The sequence below is a fragment of the Accipiter gentilis genome, chromosome 22 (genome assembly GCF_929443795.1).
Source record: "Accipiter gentilis chromosome 22, bAccGen1.1, whole genome shotgun sequence".
Taxonomy (NCBI): domain Eukaryota; kingdom Metazoa; phylum Chordata; class Aves; order Accipitriformes; family Accipitridae; genus Astur; species Astur gentilis.
The window spans coordinates 20,859,090-20,881,887 of record NC_064901.1 but is presented as its reverse complement, the minus strand read 5'-3'; the positions used below and the strand labels follow the sequence as shown (position 1 = coordinate 20,881,887).

At 44.2% G+C, this 22,798-nt stretch overlaps 1 protein-coding gene and 1 long non-coding RNA gene across 11 annotated transcripts in view; one reads left to right on the top strand and one right to left on the bottom strand.

Moving 5' to 3' along the window:
• Window positions 1-1,638: 1,638 nt before the first annotated feature.
• Window positions 1,639-3,982, bottom strand: LOC126049288 (uncharacterized). Its single transcript, XR_007509148.1, has 2 exons — window positions 3,900-3,982; window positions 1,639-2,225 (listed from the first exon to the last, which is right to left on the bottom strand). It is a non-coding gene; the product is annotated as an uncharacterized LOC126049288 (long non-coding RNA).
• Window positions 3,983-4,311: 329 nt separating this feature from the next.
• PHF21A (PHD finger protein 21A) overlaps window positions 4,312-22,798 on the top strand; it is a 136,247-nt gene continuing 117,760 nt past the window's right edge. For 7 of the 10 annotated variants that reach the window (XM_049825070.1, XM_049825073.1, XM_049825069.1 and 4 more), the window contains exon 1: window positions 4,312-4,804. The gene's annotated coding sequence lies outside the window, so the exon portion shown is untranslated. Of the gene's footprint in view, window positions 4,805-5,168; window positions 6,287-10,089; window positions 22,756-22,798 lie in introns of those variants that run through there. The other 3 variants (XM_049825064.1, XM_049825063.1, XM_049825066.1) reach the window with 3 other exon arrangements.

Here is a 22,798-nt window from a genome sequence, read left to right as displayed (position 1 = left end):
TTTTGTGAGTTTTCCACTAACTTTGGAAAGGCTTTGGATTTTCCTTGCAGTTGTAAGTGCTCTTAGGAAATAAACTTGGCAAAGGGGACTGGGTGAGAATCCGGGGTGATGTGATCAAGCAGAAAGTGGAAAATCCGGACAAACCGAACTATGACTTTTGATGAGCAGCACGAACACCACATTTGGAGGCAGAGGTGCGGAGGGCAATTTTGTGCACAAAGACTCAGAAAGCAAAGGAGGGCTTCTAGCAAGATTTCCTTTCACTGCAAGGAAAGCGTGCTAGATATCTCTGTATGAAGCCAACAAACAAAACCAGCCCGTTTATTCAAGGATTTAGCTGTGCATCTGATGGTACCGTTGCTTCCAATTTCGTACATGAAACCACTTCTAATGCTACTAGAAGGTGAATGCTACACATACACCTATGGAGGTGTGCTTTTTTTGCTAAGTAGCATGGAGGCTGGGAGCACTCCTCTTCATCATCGCGAGTCTGAACAAAGGAGTAGTGCATGGGCACTGCTTTTAAAGGAAAAACTTTCAGCATGTCTGTGATAATCAGCATCTGTGGCTTAAACTGCAGAGTTCAGGGTCTAAAATGGTCTGAGCCACTCTCCCCGGCTGTGAGCCGAAGATCACGGTGAGTAACACGCACTGAATATAACCGGCATCACAAGATTCCCATCGTGGTCCGAGTTCTAAGACAAACCACGTAAAATTTCTTTGCACGTCTACGGTAACAGCTAATGATTATTTTTTTTCTCTGAACTTTGTCCAAAGTTCATCTCTAAAACAAACTTTAGTCAAACTGAGCGTATTGACTCCTCAGCAGAATAAACATGCCGAATCTCTAATAACGCTTAATCACTGGTTCTAGCTTCTTTTAACTTGCTTGTTAACCAGAAAGATAAAAAACCAGTGAAATAAACAGGCTTTACTCGGTATTTATTTTTCTGGTGCCTCTGTCAAAAACTCTGAAGGACAAAAGCAACTCCAGTGTGATTGTTTCCAGAGCAAGCTGACTCCTCTTCCTGCTGCAAACCCTAAGCGAAGGTAAAATTAAAATCCAGGCTGATGCCTGGGTTCTAACACTCAGCCTCCATGGCTTGAACTGCTGGTAGCAAAAGTTTACATGGAGGTGGAAAAGTTTGAGTATCGTGGCTGGGATTTTCAGGGGGTTTTAAAAATTGGTTACGGACTCGAAACTGGAGGGGTGAGAGGAGGGACAGGGCTGGACGGTGCCCCAGCTCCAGGAGAAATCGCAGTAAACTAAGGTGCAGATCTGACAGTAATTGACCTCGTCCTGATACTGCTTTATCTACCGAGTGGCTGTAGAAGTCAAGTAGAAAGAAGTATAAAAAGCAAATACACATTTATTAAAAATTGTGTCATATTTTTATTACACTAACCGTAACACTTCTTGTCACAGTTGGACACGTTAGAAAAGGTACTGCGATGGCGGTAGATTTTTTGGTAGATTTAGATTTTTTGGTAGTCCCATGCACGTGACCTTACCTCTTAATCCATGAACTGTGCACCTATCAGTAATTATTTGTATTTGATCAGCACCCTGATATTTTCTGTGGTTTTATTTTTTTAGTACTCCATCAAACCTGCTGTTCAGAATAATACCCTGCTTGCAAAAAAAAAAAAAAAAAAAAAGAGAGAGAAAGAGAAAAAAAAAGGGGGGGGGGAGGTAGGAGAGATTGCCTCAAAAAGAAAAAGCTGAACAATGTGACATTTAAAAAAAAAAAAAAAGGCATTTTTGGATGACTCTATTTGCTTCGTACCTTTTCCTTTTTGTGCCTTTAAGGTTTGTGTCTTCAAGCTCATATCTACAAACCCACAGGCTAGAAACTTAATTAAAAAAAAATAAACCCGACTTTCTTGCATAATTGTATGAGTCCAGGAGCTACAGCTTTAAGAAAGGCACCAAATGTTGTGAAGTTCACAATTAAATCACACAGAACTTGGCAACCAACTGATGGAAAAGAAGTGGAAAATTAACAGCAATTAAATAAACAATGGCTTGGTAGCCCAATTTTTTGACAGTTGAGAGGGAACCTTGCTGTAAATCCCCGCTCACGTTGAGCACACCAGAATCCTCCAGATGATAAAACTGTGCATTACTGCCCAATTACGACGAGTCCCTGAGTTACTCATCATGACTGCTTTATGGATTTAGTTTCACAACATAATAATGAGTTCATCGTGGTTTCCTGAAGCATCTGCAGAGATAATGCAAACACTTACTTTTCTTCCCAACTTGCGAACATTTTGAAGAAATAAAGTGATGCGAGAGGCTATTAAAAAAAAAATCGGTTTTGCATTGCATCAAACCCCGGCTTTCTCTGAGAGCTCAGGCAAATCCCGCAGCGTCCAGAACACGTCCCACTGCTCTAGCAATGGTGGCTCCGATGTAAAGGCGAGGTTTTAAGTATTTCTGAGACTCTGGAGACTTTCAGAAGCCGCAGACGCGCGGGTGTGGGGGGGGGTGTGGACGCTATGTCTATAACTTAAGCTTAGTTTATCGCAGATAAGAGCCGATCCCGCACCGGGCGGCTCTTTGGGCAGCCCCCAGCAGCCCATTGTGCTGTGGCTGGGTACTGGGGGGGGGGACACACGGTCCCGAGCTGCCTTTCCACGCGGACCCAGAAACGCCCGTGGGTCTGAGTAAGCCAGGAGCCTTGCAAGATCTTGACCCTGTTGTTAGCAGCCCCCCCCCCCCCCCAAAGTCGAATTCACGTTTATTTGCCTTTCACGTCGACCGCAGAAAACGTTCAGATTCGTGATATGTAACTTCACCGTAACTTTCTGACTCGCCGCGATTTTTTTTTTTTTTTTTTTTTTCCTTTCGGGAGGGGAATTAGGAAAAGGGGGACGGGAAAAAAAAAAAAAAAAAAAAAAAGAAAAAAAAAAGAGAAAGGCAGGGAAAGCTGATGCGCTGCCGTCCCCCCCCTCTACCCCCCCGCTGCTCGCACGAAAGCAAATGGCAGCATCCCCCGGCGCTGGAGTAGTAAGTTAATAAATAAATAAGCAAACCCCATTGCACGAACGGCAAGGCGGAAAAGCGGCGGAGAGGAGGAGGAGGAGAAGGAGGAAGGAGGAGGGAAACCCCTCCCCGGCCGCACGGCGAGCGGGTGCGCTATTTCTGCGAATAACATGGCAGGGCCGGCGATGCGCCGGGGAGGGGAAGGGGAAGGGGAAAGGGAAAGGGAGGGCGGCTCTTCCTGGGCGCGGGCCCGGGCCGCCCGGCCGCGCACCCCGCCGTGGTGCATCAGCAAAGCCCCTTGCATGAGGATGAGGATGAGGCTCTTCCTCCCCCCTCCTCCTCCTCCTCCTCCTCCTCCTCCTCCTCCTCCTCCTCCTCCCCAGCCCGCTCCCGCCTCGCCGCGGCCGCCGCGCCCCCCCCCCCGCGGCCCTGTTGCATCAACTTCCTGTGCGGAGCCCCTCGCGGCGGGGCCCCGTGCGCGCGCGGCGGCGGCAGCGGCAGCAGCAGCAGCGGCGGCGGCGGCGGCGGCGGCGGCGGCTCCTCCCGCCCGCCCCAGCTTCCTGCGCGCGGCCCCGCGCGCGCCCGCGCGCCGCCCCCGCCGAGCCCCGCGCGCCGGACGGCCGGGAGGGGGGAGGGGTAGGCGGCGGGAGGGGGGGGCAGAGGTAAAGCGGGGTGTGTGTGTGTGTGTGTGTGTGAAAGCTGGGGGGGGGGGGGGGGGGGGCGCGAGTGCTGGCCAAGCCTGCCCCCCCCCCTGCCCCCCCAAATCCGCGACCCCCCCACCCCCTGCCCCCCGTCCGGTGGCGGCGGGGCGGGTGCGGTGCGTCCGCCCGGTGCCCCCCGCCGCCGCGGCCGGCGGCGCCGCTCCGGCAGAGTTTGGTGCCCTACTTCACTCTACTTTAGTTTCACTCACTTTACATCCGGGCTTTTTCCCTAGGCAATGGGGGCCGCAGCACAGCCCGTTCCTTAGGCAAAGGGAAATAAATTCGCCGCACCGACACGTCAAGTAGTCCCCCCTCAGGAGAAGCCGCCGAGCCCGCCCTCCCGGCTTCCCCCCCCCCCCCCCCTCCCCTCCTAGTCCTCTCCCCTCACTCCCGCCTCTTCCCGGCCCGGGCTCGGCCGGCGGCGCCCCGCCGCCGTCGCGGCGGTGGGGGGCGGAGTGGGGTGGGGTGTGTGTGTGGGGGGGGACGGACGTGGGCGTGGGCCCGTCGGTCCGGGCTCCCCCCCCCCCCCCCGGCCCCCCCTTCCCTTCCCCCGCGGGTCTCCGGCGGCGGGCCGGGCCGGGCCGGGGCGGGCGGGGGCGCGCGCGGCGGCGTGTCGGGAGCGCGCCGCAGGCAGGCAGGCAGGCAGGCAGGGAGGCCGGCGGCGGAGGGATCCCGGCGAGCGGTGCTGCGGCCGGGCCGGGTGAATGGGATTGAAGAAGAGTTCAGCTTCTCGGCTTGTTTTTGTGTCACAGTTTCTCTCCTCCTGCGCCTCTCCGGCTTCGTGCCTCTCTCCCCGCCCGCCCCCTCCTCCCCGCCGCAGGAGGAGCCCCCCGCGGAGAGGGGGAAGGAAAAGGACCCCACAGAGGCGAGAGCGAGCGAAGAGGAGGAGGAGGAGGAGGAGAAGGGAGCAACCTACCATCTTCCACTCCCCGCTTAGCTTAAAGAAAGTGAGAGGAGGAGAGAGAGAGAGGCGCCCAGAAGAGGGGGACAGGGAGGCCCGGAGGAGCGGCGGCGCCGGCACCCTCCCCCTATGAAGAAGAGTCCTCCCCCTCACAGAGAGGTCCTGCCAGGGGGACCCCGGCCGGCCCGCAGCAGCACCGCCGCCGCCAGCAGGGTGTAGTATCCCACCTTTCGGATTCGCCTCCTCCTCCTCCTCCTCCTCCTCTTCCTCCCTGCCCCCCCCGGGCGCCGTCCCCCCCCCCCTTCCTCCTCCTCCCCCCTTCCTCCCCCCCCCCCCCCCCCCCCGTGCCCCCCCGCCGCCGCGGGGCTGGGGGCGCCGCGGGATGGCGGCGGCGTTGGGGGGGGGGGGGGTGGGTGTCTCGCCCCGCACTCTCTCCGGCCAACTTGGCGATGAGGAGCAGCAACTTCGCCGCGGCCCCCGGCCCCTCCCTCGGGGTGGTGGTGGGGGGGGGGGGAGAAGAGCGGAGCGTCCCGGGGCGCCGGCGCGGCACCCCCCCCCCCCCCCAACTCCTTTCCCCCGGCCTCCCCGGCGGGCGCCCGCAGAAGTTTGCGAGCGGGAGCGGGAGAGGTGGAGGAGGGTGACACTTGGGGTAAAAGGAGGAGGTGACACATTGGGGTTGGGGGGAGGAGCAGGGGAAGGAGATGACACATTGCACTGGGGATGGGGTGGGGGAGGGAGGCTTATCCCCTCCCCTCCGGTTTCCTTCAGGATGATTATTTCCAGGCCCTTTTCTCTCGGTCGGGTCCTTCGCCGCGATGCTGTCGGGGAAGTTTTATTATTATCTGGGAAATGATGCCGCTTTCGGTGATGGATAATTCGTAGTAAAGCCGCTGCTGCGGTCTTGGTTTTTTTTTTTTTTTTTTTTTTTTTCTCTCCTCTCCTCTCTCCTTCTTCCCTCCTCCTTCCTTTCATTCGTCTTTGTGGCCCGAGCAGCGCCGGGAAAATTCCGTTTCTTCTGCAACTTGTTATTCTGGAGCCGGGCCTGCCCCCCTCGCCCTGGGGCTGCCCTTCCCGCACAGGTACGGAGCTCGGGGCCGGGGCGCCGCCGGGGTTTCCCACTCCTGCTCCGGCACAGCTGCCGGCATTGGGGACGGCTACTTCTTTATTTTTATTTTTTCCCTCCCTCCTGCGTCTGCGTAGGCGGAGTGGGGCTCTATGTGGGACTCTGCCATTTGGTCTAGTCCTCTTGTGTATGCTCCTTTCTTCACTTGCCTTCCTGCGGGATATTTTTTTTTTTTTTTTGGTGGTGGCGTGTGTTTTGTTTTTTTCTTTTCTGTATTATTCCGAGCTTCGCTGTCGGTAGAGCTTTTCCCCCCAACCACCTCTGCAGTTTGGTGGGTGCTGGCAGGATTGTACGCCGAGGTTTTTAGGTGAATTCTTATTGGATTAATGCATGGAGCTCTTCATTCAACTTCTTCTCAAGTGTCAAAAAATGAGGCTATGAACAGATGTGTTTCAATATGGAGAGATTTCCAAGTTCCTAATTCTTGGGGGTGGAGGAAAGAGTGCCATTGGAGAGTGGCTTTTGTTTTCGATTGGTGAACAAATGTCATCACATTTCAGTCACGTGCTGTAATATTCTTTGTTCAGCTATCAAAGTATGATATCTGCTACACCTGTTCCCACTTTTTAATTGTAAGTAACGGTGATTGCCTGCAAATCTTATAATTGTGGATAGGGGCACTTCCCCTCTGTCTCCCCCTCCTACCCCCTGGATGTTTGTTTGGGCCCAAGCACTGAGCTTGACAATGAACTTTTGTTCACTGTGGAGACTGCATGTAAAAAGGTCCCACTGGGGGTAATAACTTGCGTGTCACGAGAAAGTTGTGTACTGTGATGTACGGTAGGTCTGAGCATGGAAAAAAATCAGGTGGGGACATGCACTCACTAATGGCAAGGCTCTATTAAGGGGTAGTAGGCTCCTTTGGGCCAGTGAAGTTTCTTAACTAGATACACTGTTGCTTGTTACCGGGTTAAAGGACAGATACTCCTGTACAGTCATATAAACAGATAGGTACGGGTTTTTTTGCTTAGCTGTAGATTTTCAGCTATCAGAAATAAAACGGATTTTGTTTGTCTGTTGACTTTTTTTTTCTTTCCCCCATTGTGCTCACTTCAAACAATGAAGACACCTGCTTAGTTTCAGTTTTGTAAGTCAGCTTCCTCTGGCTTTCCTGTGCTTGCCCGGAGCTAGCTGGTGAGGCTGGATACGCTGCATAGCGGGGGAATGTTTAACTTTGACGAAAAGAGGCTTATTTCGGGGCTTAATTTGTGAAGAAAATAACATGCTTTTCAAAGCCTTGGGAAAAAACCCATACAAACCCTCAAAATCTAAAATTCATGACTTCTACCCGGTTAATGTGTAATGCTAAAACTTTTATATTAAGCTTGTTAGTGATTGCGTGTACTGTAACTTTACAGTTTATATTTAAATAGTGATATTAAATTACTAGTAAGAACAGGATCTTAAGAGAAGGAAAGAAACAAAAAAAATGTGCATAACTACCCATATTAGTTGGAGAAGTTAATTACCACACTTTAGTAGAAAGATCACAGGCTTTGGGGATTTTACTTATATCTGGGCATGTTTCACAATAGCTAAATGAAACTGGTTCTTTGGGGGCATTTTTTATTACTATTTTCTAGAAAAAGGAATTCTGTAGCTCAGTAAATGAAATGTTAAAACTGTATTTAAAAAAAATAGATGCAGTGCTTCTTGCATGTTTTTAAACCTTTCAGCCTTACTGTGGTAGAGAAATTGGATTATTTTATGGTGGTTACATCAGCTAGAAGTTTGAGCAGATACAGAGGGAGTATGAAGCAACCTCTTTATCCATTGATTTCATGTTGCGTAGTAGCATGTGTAGAGTATCACTTCAAGGTCTTAAGAGACCCGTTGTCCAGCAGAAGGTGGGTGCTTGGTCACCGAGTACTTACCACCAGCTGGATGTCAACTATGTCATACCCCCAGTTTTCAGCCGTACCGACCTGAGCGACAAGAAACGTGGAGTGGGTCCCATTATGGGTTTTAGTGATTTTTTCAGTTAACAAAGCTGACGTGGTGTATAATTCAAAATATCGTGTTAAGGAGTATTTTGTTATTGATAATTATTTTACCATTAGTCGTTGTAAGATTAAAAGCTTTCAGGTAAAAATCTTTGCTCTTCTCTATGTGCATCCTGAACTGGATTTGTTGTGAGGTGGAAGGCATTTGAAAGTGGTTTTCTTCTTTTAGGGAATGAAAATACAAACTTTCCTTCAAAGAACTTAAATAAAGCAAAAGTAGGAAACTGAAACTTGCGTTCCTCAGAGGAAAAATGCTGTTGTGTTTTCCAGCCTCAGCAGTAAGATCACTGCTTTCAGTTTAGGTTTTGTAAAGATCTCTCTTCACCCTAGGCCATTCAGCTTCAGCTGTGTTTTGAGTATGGGGCCTAAATAGTTCTTACTCCAACTTCACTTATCTTTTTAGAGATGAGGTTTTGTGTGTGTCTGTTAAACTTTACTGTAGAAATAATAATTTTAAAAAAAAAAATTCCTTGGACTGGATCTGTACAAAGGAGACAGTTTTCATGCTTTTTTTTTTTTAAATAAAGTGTGTTTTAATGGCTCCTTAGAAAGTTGTGAAATTCTGTGTGCAGTTGGAAAGCTTGAATAATGAGTCTAGCTATCACTTGGGTTGTTCATGCAGTTTGTTTATAATGGTCATAATTGCCTTTGAGCACATCGTAGTTGTTCAGTTCCTTTATACTTATTCTCGGAGCTGTGAAGAACTTTGTTCAGTCAGATGAATTGATACTACTGGAAATCATTTACAACGGAGATTTCTCTTTCGTTTCAATACCAGTTTGTAGGAACCTTGATGGACTATCTTATTTCATATGTTATGGGCATTTTGTGCAGGTACCAGAAACTCAAGATGAACGTCATGTGAGAAACACATGTTGGTGACTTAACCTTTTTACTATTGTTTCGGGTTTGTTGTTTGTTGTTTTTGCTTGTTTAAAATCTTCCAGAAAGAACTTCATAGTGTGATAGGGCTTTGCTTTTTGGAGGGCCATCACATGGTGATGTGAGCTGTAAAGCAGACCAGCCTTCAGGAGAGGCTCCTGGTGTAGAAGGGGCAGTGCTAAAAACCTATTAGTAAGCTTCTAATAGTATTTCTTCGCTGTCCCCTTCACCCTTTATACTCACAACTGTGCAGTCACATGCGTAGCTGTATACTAGAAGTGTAAGACTCCACAAAAGGCCTGGCTCCTGTACGTTCGTGAATTGCCCTTGTTCAATTACTCTGTGCCAGAAAGCAGCTCACATCCTGTTTCTGATGTATTTTAACTGCACAAAGGTTATTTAGGAACAAACCATATACTGGAAAGGTGGGGCACTGCACAGAGAAGGGTTTTGAGATGTCTGCTGAATGCAAGGGGCAAGATATTTACTTCTGTACCCTGTAAATAGAGGGTGAACTGAAGGATAGTTTTTATAGGTATCTTGCATTAATATTTCATGTTCAGTATAGCACAAAGCCAGTGTCTGGCTTGTGCTGGTAGTAGGGATATGCATTATGCAGGCAAAAAAGAAGTTTATTTACATTTGGGGAGGGGGAACTTTGTATTTTCTTATTTTCCTTTCTTTTTTTATTGCAAATACAGTCTCATTAAAAAAAAAAAAAAAGGTGCCCTGTGTTTCTCTTACAAGTTTTAAATAATTTATGGCTCCTGGACTTTACCAGGTTCCTCACTGGATTAAAATTGGTAAAGTATGATTTTAAGTGTGTTTGACTCTGCTTTTGTTATGTCAAAACCTCATAAAAACAAAGTGGCAAGTGTAGGTATTGAAAGGCTATAAAATGTACAAAAATCGAAAGAGTTTTTAAAAATGTACTTCATGCTGAGGAAAAATGCGCCCGTGTGACAATCAGGCTTTATAATTAGGATCATCTGTCCTTAAAATAATTTTTAAAGCTGTAGAAAGTTCCGAAAGGTCCCTTCCTTCGGTCTGAGAGGATTGCCATGCCTACTGCCCTAACAAAGCCCCAACTTTACCAAAGAATCTTTTGTTTTAATACTTTGATCATGCCAGGCTTTTGAGGAAAGAATGCACTACTTGATGCAGGCTTCTCTGCAGCATTTATTTTCAGTTTTACTGCTTATATCATTTTAATGTCTCTGTTGGTATTATCAAGTACCCTGTGTCTTAAAAGCTCTTTGCCTGGATGGTTTGACCTGTTATTCGTGCCCTTTTACCTGAGGTTTCTTGTTCGTTGTCACTGCAAACACACACTCTTTGATTAGAGATTGTATGCTCAAAGCATACTTTAAAAAAACCCCACATCAGAACCTCCTCCCTGACCCCCCCCAATACTACATTCCCCCCCCCCCCCCCCCCCCCGCCCTAGCCTGATGTTTGTTAGTACTGGTGGGAATGCATTTATAGATAGTACATAAGGAGTGAGGCTCTGCTTAATGCGAGCTGTGTTGTAGCTGTGTTCACACAGCTTTTATTTTAATGTCAGATTTCTTAAAATGTGTGTTTTCCAGATTCTGCCCTTCTACCTGACAGTACGGTGCTTGTAGGACAAAAGGGAATCTTACCAAGTTCACTTGCTACAGAAATTGTGTTGCTTGCCTCTTAACTGAGGGACTCTACCATTGCATGTGTAATTAGAAATATGTTTTGAAAATGTAGCCGGTGTGTTTCTTGAATGGGACTGCGGATGTGTGAATGGTTAAAACAAACGAGGGCACGTTTGAGCCTGTGACTCTAAGATGGCCTGTGCTTGGACTCGGTCTCCAGGCCTGCGAGAGAACTCTACGGTTGGTTCGGTTTCGTTGTTTCTGCCTGTGAAATACAAGCTGTCAGTACAAAAGGGAGAAGGAACATTGATTCCTTTCCTTGTTCCCCTCCAGCCCTGTAGATCCTAGCGTCGTTAACTATGTGGATCCCGAAGGCAGCGTAGCTGTAAACAGTTAATTGAAGAGATCAAGTGGTATCCTATTGAAGCCTTAAATTGTTTTAACAAAACTTCTGAGTAATTGCAATAATTATTTTCTGATAAGCTGGCTGATAGTAACTATGGCAACAGCTGTCTTTGGCCTATGGACAGTATTGCTGTATTGACAAAACCTTTAGATGCTCCTGAGGCCTCTTGCCTCTATAGGGAAGTGCATCAGAATGACTTTCAGGTGACTGAAGTGTCACCGTTTGTTTTTCTGTTGCAACGGGACGCTGTCTTTCTCTTGGGTCAGAGTCTTGGTCCTTTTTCTTCTGCGTGTTTTGCGGGTGCTACCTGCTAGCCTGGAAATGCTGCAAAGACTGTCTTGTTCTGCAAGGACTAGTGAAACATAAGTGCTTAGATGGAATGATATATGCCTATTATTGTTTTTTAATAATAATAATCCAGAGCTCGGGGAAAAGGGAGGGAAAAGAAAGGAGGACCTATTCTTTTTGATCCCTGGTTGTTTCCTTCCTCGATTAAAACCTTCTTAGAACAGACTGGTAGGGGGAGCTGCCCTTCCCTTTACTGAACTGAAGTACAGCGTATTCTTCTCTGAGGCCTACGCTGAGATACAGCTATTTAATTTTCAGCTAAGCTCTGCTTCTTTTTGGAAGAGGCGCAAGATCCTGCTTCAGTATGTTGTAGAAATGGAGGAAGAGAGTAATTTGTTTCCAGATTACTAAATTCTGGACAGGGAGAATATGACCCTCGCCAAACATACTTTTTCTATTGATACTCAGAAGAGCACTCTTTAATGTTAATAAATGTAGCAGTCTTGGGCCAGGGGGGGAGGGGAATCTTACTGCACTTTATAGTAAAGATATTAAAAAGCTGCGGCCCATTCTGCATGTTTAAAAGTAGCTAAACTGCTGATTATTCTTTGGGAATTACTGGTTAGCTGATGTTTATTTTTACTGAAATCTTTGTCCTCTTAACTTTGACATTTGAGAACTGGATATCAATCCAGCTTACCTGATGATTACTAGCAGCGATCTCCCTGTACGGTGTCTGTATGTTGTTTGCTGGCCCGTGGAAGTGTGCAATATGGCCTACATCTGGTTTCATCTTCAGTAAGAATGTGGCTCGTGGAAACTACAGGCCCCAGTGTGCAGTGCTGTGTTTTTATCTGAATAGCCTGCCTGGATTGCGATATACTAATGCATCCTGGGGCCTGTAGTTTTCATGAGCAGAAGTTGGAGATTCGGGGTGACAAGTGAAAGATGCTGTAACGTTCTAGAAACCAAGTCGTTGATAGCTTATGCAGTTCTCAGTTGGTCAGCTTAAACCTGTGCCACTATTACTGTGCAGCAGCATGTATTTTTATTTACTAGTCGAAGACAGTTTATAGTTGGGTAGTATGTTTAGGGAAGAGCAGTCGATGAAAGAAGTCCTCCAACTGCCTGTGTGTTTTTGTACAAAGAATATATTAATAATTGCACTAATACGTTGCTTCATCTGTGACTGCAAGTCTCCTGCTTGGTATTCTGGAAATTTTTAATCTTTCAAGGCAACGTTATGGATGGAAGCATTTGGCAGAAGGAGGCTTCCGTTACTGGCAACGTGGCTGCCATGTTCTCCTTTCGAACTGCTGCCCAACCGTCACAGTGGAATTCTGTCAAAGCGAAAGGGGATTTGGACAGCTTTTTACCTGCTGAGATCTCACCGCTCTGTTTCCTGAGGTCGAGCGATGACGTAGCTGCCTTGCGCAGCAGAGCAGGGGAGGTGGTTCGTGTTCCTGCTGGGGGGGGTTAATGACGTCATCACTGGTTACCAAGGAGACGCAGGGTCTCAAACTCGGGTCTTGGCAGGTTCCACCAGAAGCAGAGCGCATCTGGTGGTGTTTGGTCGGTGTGTTTGAGCCCTGACCACTACGCCTGGACTCGCATCGAAGCGGTGAAGTGTTTCTGGAGTAGGGGTAGGGGAGTAGTAACTTTCAGAATGCTTATTTTTTTTATATCTGAGAATTATGTATTTTCACACAAGACGTTAACTAATAATGTTCAGTGGGATTTGCTAAAGTGAACGTGGACGTTAATTTGATTTCAGTTGTTAGGCCAGTAGCAAATTTAGTATTCGCTGTAGTCTCATGTGCCATGTTTTGGGTACTGCAGTTGTCTTAAGTGTTTGCTCACTTAAAAATTAACTTTAACTGATCCCAGTCAATTTCTTTGTTCCTCAGTTTGCGTGAGATAATAATAAAAAAGGTTTATATTTAAGTACCAAACAATATGAAATAAACTTTTTTGATGTTTTTGAGGAAATTAATTAGAGCTCCAGTCTTGTAAAAAGTCATGTGTATTTTACTTTTAAGTCCTGCAGAAGTCAAAGAGAATATCTGAATGCCTAAAATTGGAACCTTTATAAGTAGTAGTAGGATCAAGACCTCCAAATTTCTAATGCTGGAAAGCAGCTTCTTTGTATTCACTGTAATTAGCTTATATCTAGGTCTGTGTGGCAAAATTGTTCTTTTAGTGAGTGTCTGGAAATTCCACTCAGTATAAATCTAGAGTTCATATTTGCTTCATAGTTGTGGGGGGAAAAAGAAACCCCAAACCAACAAAAAGTTGCTCTCTCCTTCACCTGTACAGATTATAAATATGACAGATACGATATTTGGGTGGTAATAGCTTCTTTGAGGCAGGGAGTGTATTTTGTCAGCACTGATGCATTGTACACACTGTACATTGCTGACACTTCTGTTTAAAACTGATAAAAAAAGGTAAATCTATACGGAGGTTCATCTAAAACCTTACATATGCTGTAACTGTAATAGAGTTTGTCAACAGTTAGTAATAGTTTTCTTTAAGTGTTCCCAGCCCCTTCGCAGCCCATGTGGAGCAAATTGCTGACAGGACACATGATTAGCTGAAATAGTTACTATTAGTATATTGACATGATTAGAAAGGCTGTCGTTGTTGCCGTGCAAGGATGACATTCCCTTTCATTGGCTGATTAGGCCTACACAACAGGCAGGAGAAGAAACCAAGATAAATAAATCTCTGTGTAGTGGAGTGATGATGTATCTTGTCCTTCAAGGATGTTTTACCCTCTGTAGAGAGCCTGCGATAGTGCCCTTTGTAATGCTGCTGTATCAGGGTATTCTAGATAAGGAACATGGGTAACAGGGATGTACAAAAGGGTTTGATGCATAGTTGTAACGAAAAACTCTTCTGTAAGTATTTCTTATCTCATAAAAGCAAATGTGCCCTGATCTATGAGGAAATCCTGGCCCTGCTCAAGTCGATGGGAAGCTTCCCAGTTGAATCGAGAGTACCAGGATTTCATTCTTTTCCCCAAAAAAGGTAGTTTTAAGTGGATTTTGCAGGGCTGAAGTACTTGACAAAGTTTGAAGAATCTGGTGTCTGTTTAAGATGCTGCTGCTGGCCCTTGGGGGATCTCGTACCAGGTACTTCATCTTCTAGTGTCTTTGCTGTTCCTTTAAAAAGTGGATAATATTGAGCTCCTGTAATGCTTTGTAAGAACTTGGAATCTATTTATTCAGGGCTTTTGCTTAATTGCTAACACGACAAAATTTTACATGAAAGCCAGAAATTAGTCCTTCCTGTATCCAAGGAATACTTTTTGTCTGTCTCTTCCTTCTTGCCAGTGTGACAAAACTGCCCAAATTGAGATGTTCAGTCTGAAATGTGAATAACCTGACTTGTGATGAGTTAAAAAACAAAACAAATGAACAAAACCCCAACAAAAAAACAGCACACCCCTCCCCCCAACTAACAAACCTTTTTCATAACTTTATAGAAGGACTACAATGGCCTACATTACTAATAATGAAGCTTTTTGCTAATTTGCATCTAGCTGGAGCTCCACATACCTTACTGTTTCACTGCTGCTTAGCTTGCAGCAATTGTCTCTGATAAGCATCTTTATCATGTAAATCTATTGTTGTGTGTAGTATGAATTTGCTGTATTAAGGATGCTCTTGTCAGTGACCCCAAATGGAAAGGATGTGGCTACCTGAGCTTCCCTTATTACCCTTTCAGAGAGTACATTCTGGTCAGGAATAAATTGGGAAGCACTAGCAGGGTTTGCACTGTTTCTGAACACCAGGTACCTGTCCTTGAGTCAACTGCAATTCTCCTCCCAAGGAGGAATCCTACCATACCATACCCCTTATTTTGCATTCTCGGAGAATCTTGCTGAAATTGGTGGATTTGTCACCATGGAACCCGTTTCAGAATCGGAGACTTAGTTTCTGTTTCCCACCTGCATTTTGGCATATTTCACTAGCTCTACTTTTCCTTTGAGTTTTGTGCTCTGAAGTAAATGTGGATGTCTCCCCTGTTCACATAATTCTCATCCCTGTATGGCAATTTCTTCTTGGCTTAAAACTTGCAGTGTCTTCTCCCACCTTACTTCTTGCAGGAATTATATTTGGATGCCTGGCTGTTGATGCAGAACTCTTAATAGATTGTGCAGTATTTAATTTAATCAAATGTTTTTTCCTGTGATGATGAGCTGCAGTTTTTTGCAGTCAGTCAAAACCTGATGTTGTTGGCCTGTTAAATGCATGCTCCAGGTTAGTTCCTCACTGTAGTAACAGCATCTTCTCAGCTGCAGAGTTGATTAGTTCAGCATAGGTCTATGATTGTGTGAATACCAGTACCTAAGTTGTTGTTTTGCACTGGCATTGTCATTGCTACAAAGTTGCATGAGCAAAAATACTGACCTTAGGTTTGCTCCTTCCTGATGCGAGATAAACAGGTATGATTCCTCAAAACTCGGGACCTTCTTTCTGGTTTCCGTTTTCTAGCTTAATCTACACTTCTCTGCCTGTGATTGGTTTTGTCCAAAAATGCTGATTTTTCTTTATGCAGAATATATTGTTAATATAATGGATGATTTCATCATCATGTATTTAAGCTGTCTTACTCTAAGGCTTTTGAAAACGTAAACTAAGGAAGGGAACAAGTATCTGTTAAATCCCTGTTTGTTTGTATGTAGAAAGTACTATATATGAGACATGCCCATATTTTTCTCTTGGGTATATCAGAAACTCCTGCAGCTTCTTCAGAAACTCTTGCATAATATGGGAAAGGTGGTAAATACCAGCTGCATGCTTTTTTTTCCATGATTTTTGCCACTTTCCCACATATGCAGGGTACATATTAAGCCTTCCGCTATGAAACCTCCATTGTGTTATGATTAGATTTTTTTTTTCTACATTGCTTTCCATGCTGTGGTCTTTGGTAGTCCAGTAGGCAGTAAGACTCATATGGGCTTCACTTTCATGTAAGTTTCTGGTCCTCATATGGCTTTTTTTCCCCTCTACTGTGTAATAACCAGAGTCTAAATTGAGAGGAGCTGGGATTTTTCTCAAAGGCAGTTTAAAAGGGAAAGAAAAAAAAAAAAGCCATCCTTGAAACAGCAGGGAGGGGAATATGTAAAGATGAGGTGATGAGAGGAGTGCATGAGAATTTCTCTGTGTGTGTGTGGAGAGATGTGTTCAAACATCTTTTCTGGCACAGCAATAGGACTGTTAAAAATCTGGGCATTAATTTTTAGACAACAGAATTTGTTTAAAGAGTAACTTTGCGAAGAAGTTACCGTAACGATGGGCACTACGCTGATACTACAGCAGTGCTGTGATTGTAAACTTATTATTGCGGGTGTTGGTCTTGAAACTATTGTGGCATATGTAGTAGTTTAGTGCCCTGCACCGTTTTGTCTCATCTTAAGTCTCTGCTGTGAAGGGAAGCCTTCTTGCCATGTGGTGGCTAACTCCATCTCCTAGGACAATGTTGGAGCGGGACTGTTGTGTGTGTGGAATCAGTAGGTCCCAGGAGAGCTGGTGAAGGTTGTGGTGATGTTGGTGTGAGTGGACATGAAAGAGGAGTGTCCCTTAGCAGCACATTACTGCCTTCTTTTCTGGGTGAAGCACCTGGGGATAGGTCCTGGCTCCTTGGGAATAAATATAATTTGAGGGAGAGAGAAAATTGACTGCCACCAGCAGCCTCCTTCAAACTGCTGATCCTTTTGTTTAGAAAGCGTGATCATACCATGCGCCACAATACTCTCTCACTCTCTATCAGCACTGTAAAAGTTGAAAATGGTATTACCTTTCAGCTGGTTATGTTAGCCACTAAAAATGGATAATTCTACAGTTTAGTCTTCCTAGTTTAAGTAAACAATCGGTTAAAAATCCATGGCAATCAGTGTGAGTAAAAATGTTTTGGACTCTTGGGTTTTTTTTGTAGCTGAAGTCTACTTTCATCGTACAGCAGTCTTGCACTCAGCTTTTCTTCTTTTAAACGCTAATTGCATACTTACACGATTCCATGTTAGATTGGCACAGTGATTCGGTGTTATGTTTATGTGATATAGCATGTAAATCTTTCTACTTGTATTGAATAATCATGGTTTTGAGAAGAAAGGAACTTCTATTAAGTGTATGGTTACTTGAATTTTTCCTTTCAGATTAGTGACTACCATCAGTACTCCCACACTGAGTGTGACTACCCCAGCTACAAATACCATTCTCCAGATGCTACAGTTCCCATTTGTATGCTTTTGAGGAGAAGGAAGGGGAAAAAAAAAGGTTTTTAAGGGGTAAGGAGGGAGAATACAATAAAAGGGGGAGGGAAGACAGAATTTGAGGTTGATACCTGTGCCTATATATTCACAGGGAGCAGTGAGAGTGCCAGCTGACTGGAATGTAGGGGAAGGAAGATCAGAGCACATCAGTGTAATAATTTTGGAGTGCTTCCTGTTGACTTGTTAATACTGCATGGAATTTGGCCCAGGCAATCTGCTGTTGTGAATCAGCATAGTTTATTCACTTGAGTATAGGTGTGCCTGTTATTATTTGAGAATCTGCTCCACTTGAAAGATAACAGGTCAGTCTGGTAAGTAGTATTATTCCCTTGTTTCAGATTAGAAACTGAGGCAGAGAGAAACTGATTTATTCTGCGTTGCAGTAAATTTATTGAAGAGCTTAAGCTAGGAACTGAGGCCCTCACTTGTGTGTTTAATCCAGTAAACTGCCTGCTTCCTTCAAGTTCTGAATGTTGCTATGTTGTAAACAAAAATGAGCCTAAAAACGATTTACTGATTAAGTATGGGTGGTGTACAAATAAGTAGTGTTTGCCCCAAAGGAGGTAAGATTCTTGTAAAACTAGTTGTACAAAATAAATAGGGTACTTTCTTTTTGAAGTTTTGGGTATATTTTTTTATTAGGTTATCATGGGTTGGAGGAAACATAGAGGTTTGGATGGGGATGGGAGACATTCTGATGCATCGGGGAGATAATGATCAATAAATGTGATTTTGAAATCCAGTGAAATCTGAGTTGCATAGGTAAGCACTGGTGCCAAGAAACAGTCCTGAGTTAAGTTCTGCAGAACCTGAAAAAAACATAGAAGAAAGATGGTGGTGGTGAATTTTTTTTTGTCCACCTTTCTAGCTCCCTTGTGTTATACTATAATTAATGCAAGAAATTGCATATTACTGTGTAGGCATGATTATGTTTTTACAGATACTGTTACATGGGCACACATCCTAAATGTATCCAGAGGGTCAGAGTTAAGGTTAGTGCTTACATTTACAAAGCCGAAACATCTCCAGAATGTACTTTGTCTATGACTAATGTGTGAATGAGGTTCCAGTAACTTTACTGCATAATATCACTGTTCTGTATCATTTTCTGAGTCTGGTACAAAGGAATTAATATAGCTAGTTGCATGGAATGGTTCAATGCACAGCAAAATTAACACTGGGTAACTAGTGTCATCAGTGCTGAGGTCTTAACCACTTGTTAAAACTATTCTGTGTACAGCTTATGTGAGCAGAATTCTCCAGTCCTCCAATGTGAGTACTGTTTGGGGACTGATATCTTGTTCTGTTAATTTGGACAAATGCCTTTTCCAAGTGGAAAATCAGCAGAGTCAGCAATACCCAAATTTCTGCATCTGTCCCCGTTGGCTGGGTCCAGCGTTGCTTCCACTAACTATTTTAGTGCTGCTTAATAAGGACACTATATTCCAATGCAAACATGAAAGGTATGGCTCCCTTTTTGTTTTATGCCTTGATGTCTACTGTAAATAGCTCACTTACAAGTGTGAGTCTGATGTTTAGAACTCCATGTGATTGATTCTGTGACTACCCATGGCGTTAGGCTCTTGGGTTCTGGTGGGATATTGAATTGTGATCTTTTAAATGTGTGTCTGTTTTTCTGGACTATCTCCAGTTACAACCCATAATGACACTGCTTGTGGTGTCTGCTGGTGTTTTGGGGTATTTGTGGAGCTCAGGAACTTTGGCATATGCCCCTCTAATGAAACGTTAGAGTTGTTCATGTTTTGAGACTCTGGTTCTGCATAAGCCTGGGGTTGACTTTTGGCAGTAAGCTGGTTCAGTACAGTCTCTATACTGAAGTGTTTTTATGTTGTGACATCTCAACTCGGTAACTGTGGAGACGGCTTCAAGGCCAAATGCAAGGCAGCTTCAGTAAGTACCGTGTCTCGTACTCTACGATGTGACTTCTGTGAAGTAGAACTCTGGTTTTGGTGATCTCTTGATTTATAGAAGGGCGTAATGAAAATTCCTGGAGTAACTTCCTGTGTTAACAATTTAGTGATTGGCATGCTTTTCCTGTTCATGTGCAGCTAGTCCCACTTACATCACCACTGCTTAATGAAATGATGTTTCTAAAATAATTCTCAGGTATATTGCCTTGGCATTAAAGGCCTGGGATCCAAAGAGGTAGTGTTGGCTGGCACTGTGTTTTTCGGAGGGAAGGCTTTCAATTCTTGTTCTCCGTGTTGCCAAAGGAAGCAGTTATGCTTTGTATGCAAACGTCATGGAAATGTGAAGTAAACCAATGTGAGAACTGTATTGCACCGGCAGGGTCAGCCTGCATCACCACTAAGACCAATGGCTTGGAATTACTGGCAAATGAGCATAAATCTAGAGACATCCATACAGTTGTACACTTCTTCCACTGCCTCCACACAGCCTAATGTGTGAGAAGAGAAAATGATGCATCAAAATCATTGCCAGTATTTTGGAATATATCAGAATCAACTGAGTTTTCCTGTGCAATAGTTGAAGAAGTATCAGCAGACATGGGAGATTGCAGAAACTCCCCTTGAACTTAAGAGGAGAGCAAGAGGATAAGCATTTGTTTTCTGTTGTAAGCAAAAAATGTGAATGAGATTTGAGAGGTTTCTTGGTACTGCTTTAGAGCTCTTTTATACCTTGCTTTGTACTAGAATTTGTTCGCAGTGAAAGATGGGGCACTTCAGAAGAAAACTTTCTAACTTAAGTATCTGGAAGACAAGTTATGCATCTGTGATGGCTTTACTGATGGGATGGAGAAGAGTGAAGTGTTGCCCCATGGATGATCAGCAGAAGCAGTGAAGTATGAATAAACTTGGTACACACATGTTATGATTAAATCTTCCTGCGGTTCTCTTGGGGATACCAACAAATTCAACCTGAAACATTCAGCCTATGACAGCATAGAGTGAGAAAACATCTAGTAAATCTGAAGTTCTCAACTACAAATAAGAGTGCCAATTTCTTTGAATTGTTAGTTTGTAGTGCTATTTGTTGCCGGTGTAGTCTGCACAAATGATCTTTAGGATGACAAGGGCATTATGTTGCTGTTTTCTTTCAGCAGGACCAATTTCAATGCTGTTCCTGGCCTAGATAACAATCCCCCCTCTCAAAACAAAACAAAAGAACCCCAAACCAACCTGTGTGATTCTGTAAGCAGAAGGTTATTCAAATAAAAAAATCATACTACCCCCTATGTGAAATGAAAACAAAATGTAGCGCAGCCTGAAATTCTTATTTTGTTGTCTTTTTGTGCGACTTAAGAGGTTTCTCATATAAACTGGATCGTGGTCAGCCTTCTCACCAGTATAGCTGAGCAATAATTTTATTGAGGTAATGTCTGTGTCTCATGAAAACTGATCACAAAGCTTCTGCTCTTTTTAATACATTTTTATCCTTGATACTTGCTTGTTCCTGATAAGGATGATAAGCTTATTGGGTACATCCATCTTCATCTTACTGTCTGCAGCAATACTGAAAGGTGGTGTATACTGGACACTTGCTTTGTTTTCCAGACCTGTTATAATTTGGGCTCTAGAAAATGAAACTTCTGTGTTTCTCACAGATTGAGACCTGCTTGTTTATCCTACATGGCTTTCAGCTTGGCTATCTTCAAAAGCTCATCTGTCAGAAGAGAAGGAAGCTGACAGTGATGAGAAGGCAGACATTCACCAAATTGTTTAGGCAGTGCTTTCTAGCAGGATTAACAGTACTTCCTAGCAAAATTCTGTTCAATGTTTGTCCTGGGCCTCAGCTTGAGGTTATGCATTTTCTGCAACAGTAGTGCTTCTTCAGCTAGACTTCCTTACTAAAAAGGAGAGCATCCAGTACTGTTCCAGGGTCAGACAGGACCTGATGGCATTGGAAAGTTCAGTTTTCTTTGGGAGGAGTCAGACATTCATCTACGTGTTCCCTTTGAATCCACTGGTTCAAGAGATCTTTCCTCTGGTCAGCTGGGAGGAAGCCAAATTGTTGCCAATCTTAAATGGGTCTTGGTAGTTTTTCCAGCAAACATCCATGGCTTATGTTTAGTGCTACTTTCCAACTTTATGGGCCTTTCTTAGTTAGGAGAGACTAACTGCCTGAGTCTTCTTGGGTTGACATCTGGATTAGTGAGGGGCTTACAGGAGAATTTTTCAGCAGTCTGATGGGTTATGTAAAAACAACCCCCGCCACACCCTTGAATATTTGATCATGTCTCTCAGTGTTGCATTATATTACACAATAAGCACAAACTAGTTTGATTTCTGCTTCAGAAGTTACAATTTCTGCTTTTAACATTACATGCTTGAATTATAGCCTGGTTTATTTACCGGAAGAACCAACCTCCAAAACAACCCAAGACATACACTGGTATAGCTGCTCAATGTGATTAAATGTTAGAACTAACATACTGTGCTGGACCAAATGTCCATCTAATCCAGCATCTTGCCTTTATCAGTGGCCAGCAGCAGCAGCTGACTGAATGGCGTAGGAAATGGGTGAATTCTGTCAGCTGCTAAAATATTAACAGTGAATTTCTGACAGACGCTTGCTTAGCCGCTGCCTGAGATGGAAGCTACATTTGGGCTATTGCACTGTGAATAGCAACATCAAACTATTTATAGGTGAATTTGTTGCTGCCTTTTTGAACTCATTTATATCCGTGGCTTTCACAGTGTTCCACAGCAGCAAGTTCCATGCAGTTTACCTGCATTTTCTGTGTGCATGATGGGTTGATGTGAGAAAAATAGTTTCATTTGGTTTAAACATGCTCCCTAGTTGTCATTCCTCTCCGTACCATTTCTAGTTCTCCCCTTTTTGAGGTGGAGCAGCTAGAATTACGTGCAGCGTGCATCACAGCAGAATGTTCCCTGTTTGTTCTGTGTTCTGTTTCTAATACCTTCTGAGATTTTCTCTGACTTCTTGCTGCTGGGAGTTGAACTGTTGGCTTGCAATAATCTCAAAATCTTTTTCGTAAGTAGTAATGCCTTGTTTAGACTCATCATTGTGTATTTATAGCTAGGGTTGTTTTTCCCTATGAGTATGTTACTTTGTACTTGTCGACAGAGGACAATAAAATTACAAACGAAAATCAATCATTCGATATTATCAGATCTTCTACAACTCTTTGAAGTTTGCTTTAATTTTAACTATCTGGAATAATGGAAAGCATCATAAAGTCTGCAACCTCCCTTTTTGCCAGATCAGTTAAAAGTATGTACACAGACTCAACCCTGGTCCTTGTTATGGTAACTTCCCTGCTTTTTGACTGTTTAGTGTTTTCTTTATTTTCAGCCTTTTAATATATTCTTAAGAAAGGGAAGATACATCATGGATTTTGCTCTAAGGTGGTGTGAGGTGTACAAATGGATTCACCTTCCTTTTGGTGTTGATGCAACATGGTATATGAACCTTTTGCTGTTCAAGACTTACATATTCCAGTGTCCCTTTTCTTTTGCTTTGAAGTTGGATGTCCAAAACCTTAATTTCATCAAGATTGCAATCTTCTATACGAAAGCTTAGAAGAGAATGTTCCCAGATGTTAATTGTTTTGGTGAGTTTTTTGTTTGCTTTTTAATGATAGTTTAAATGGCCAC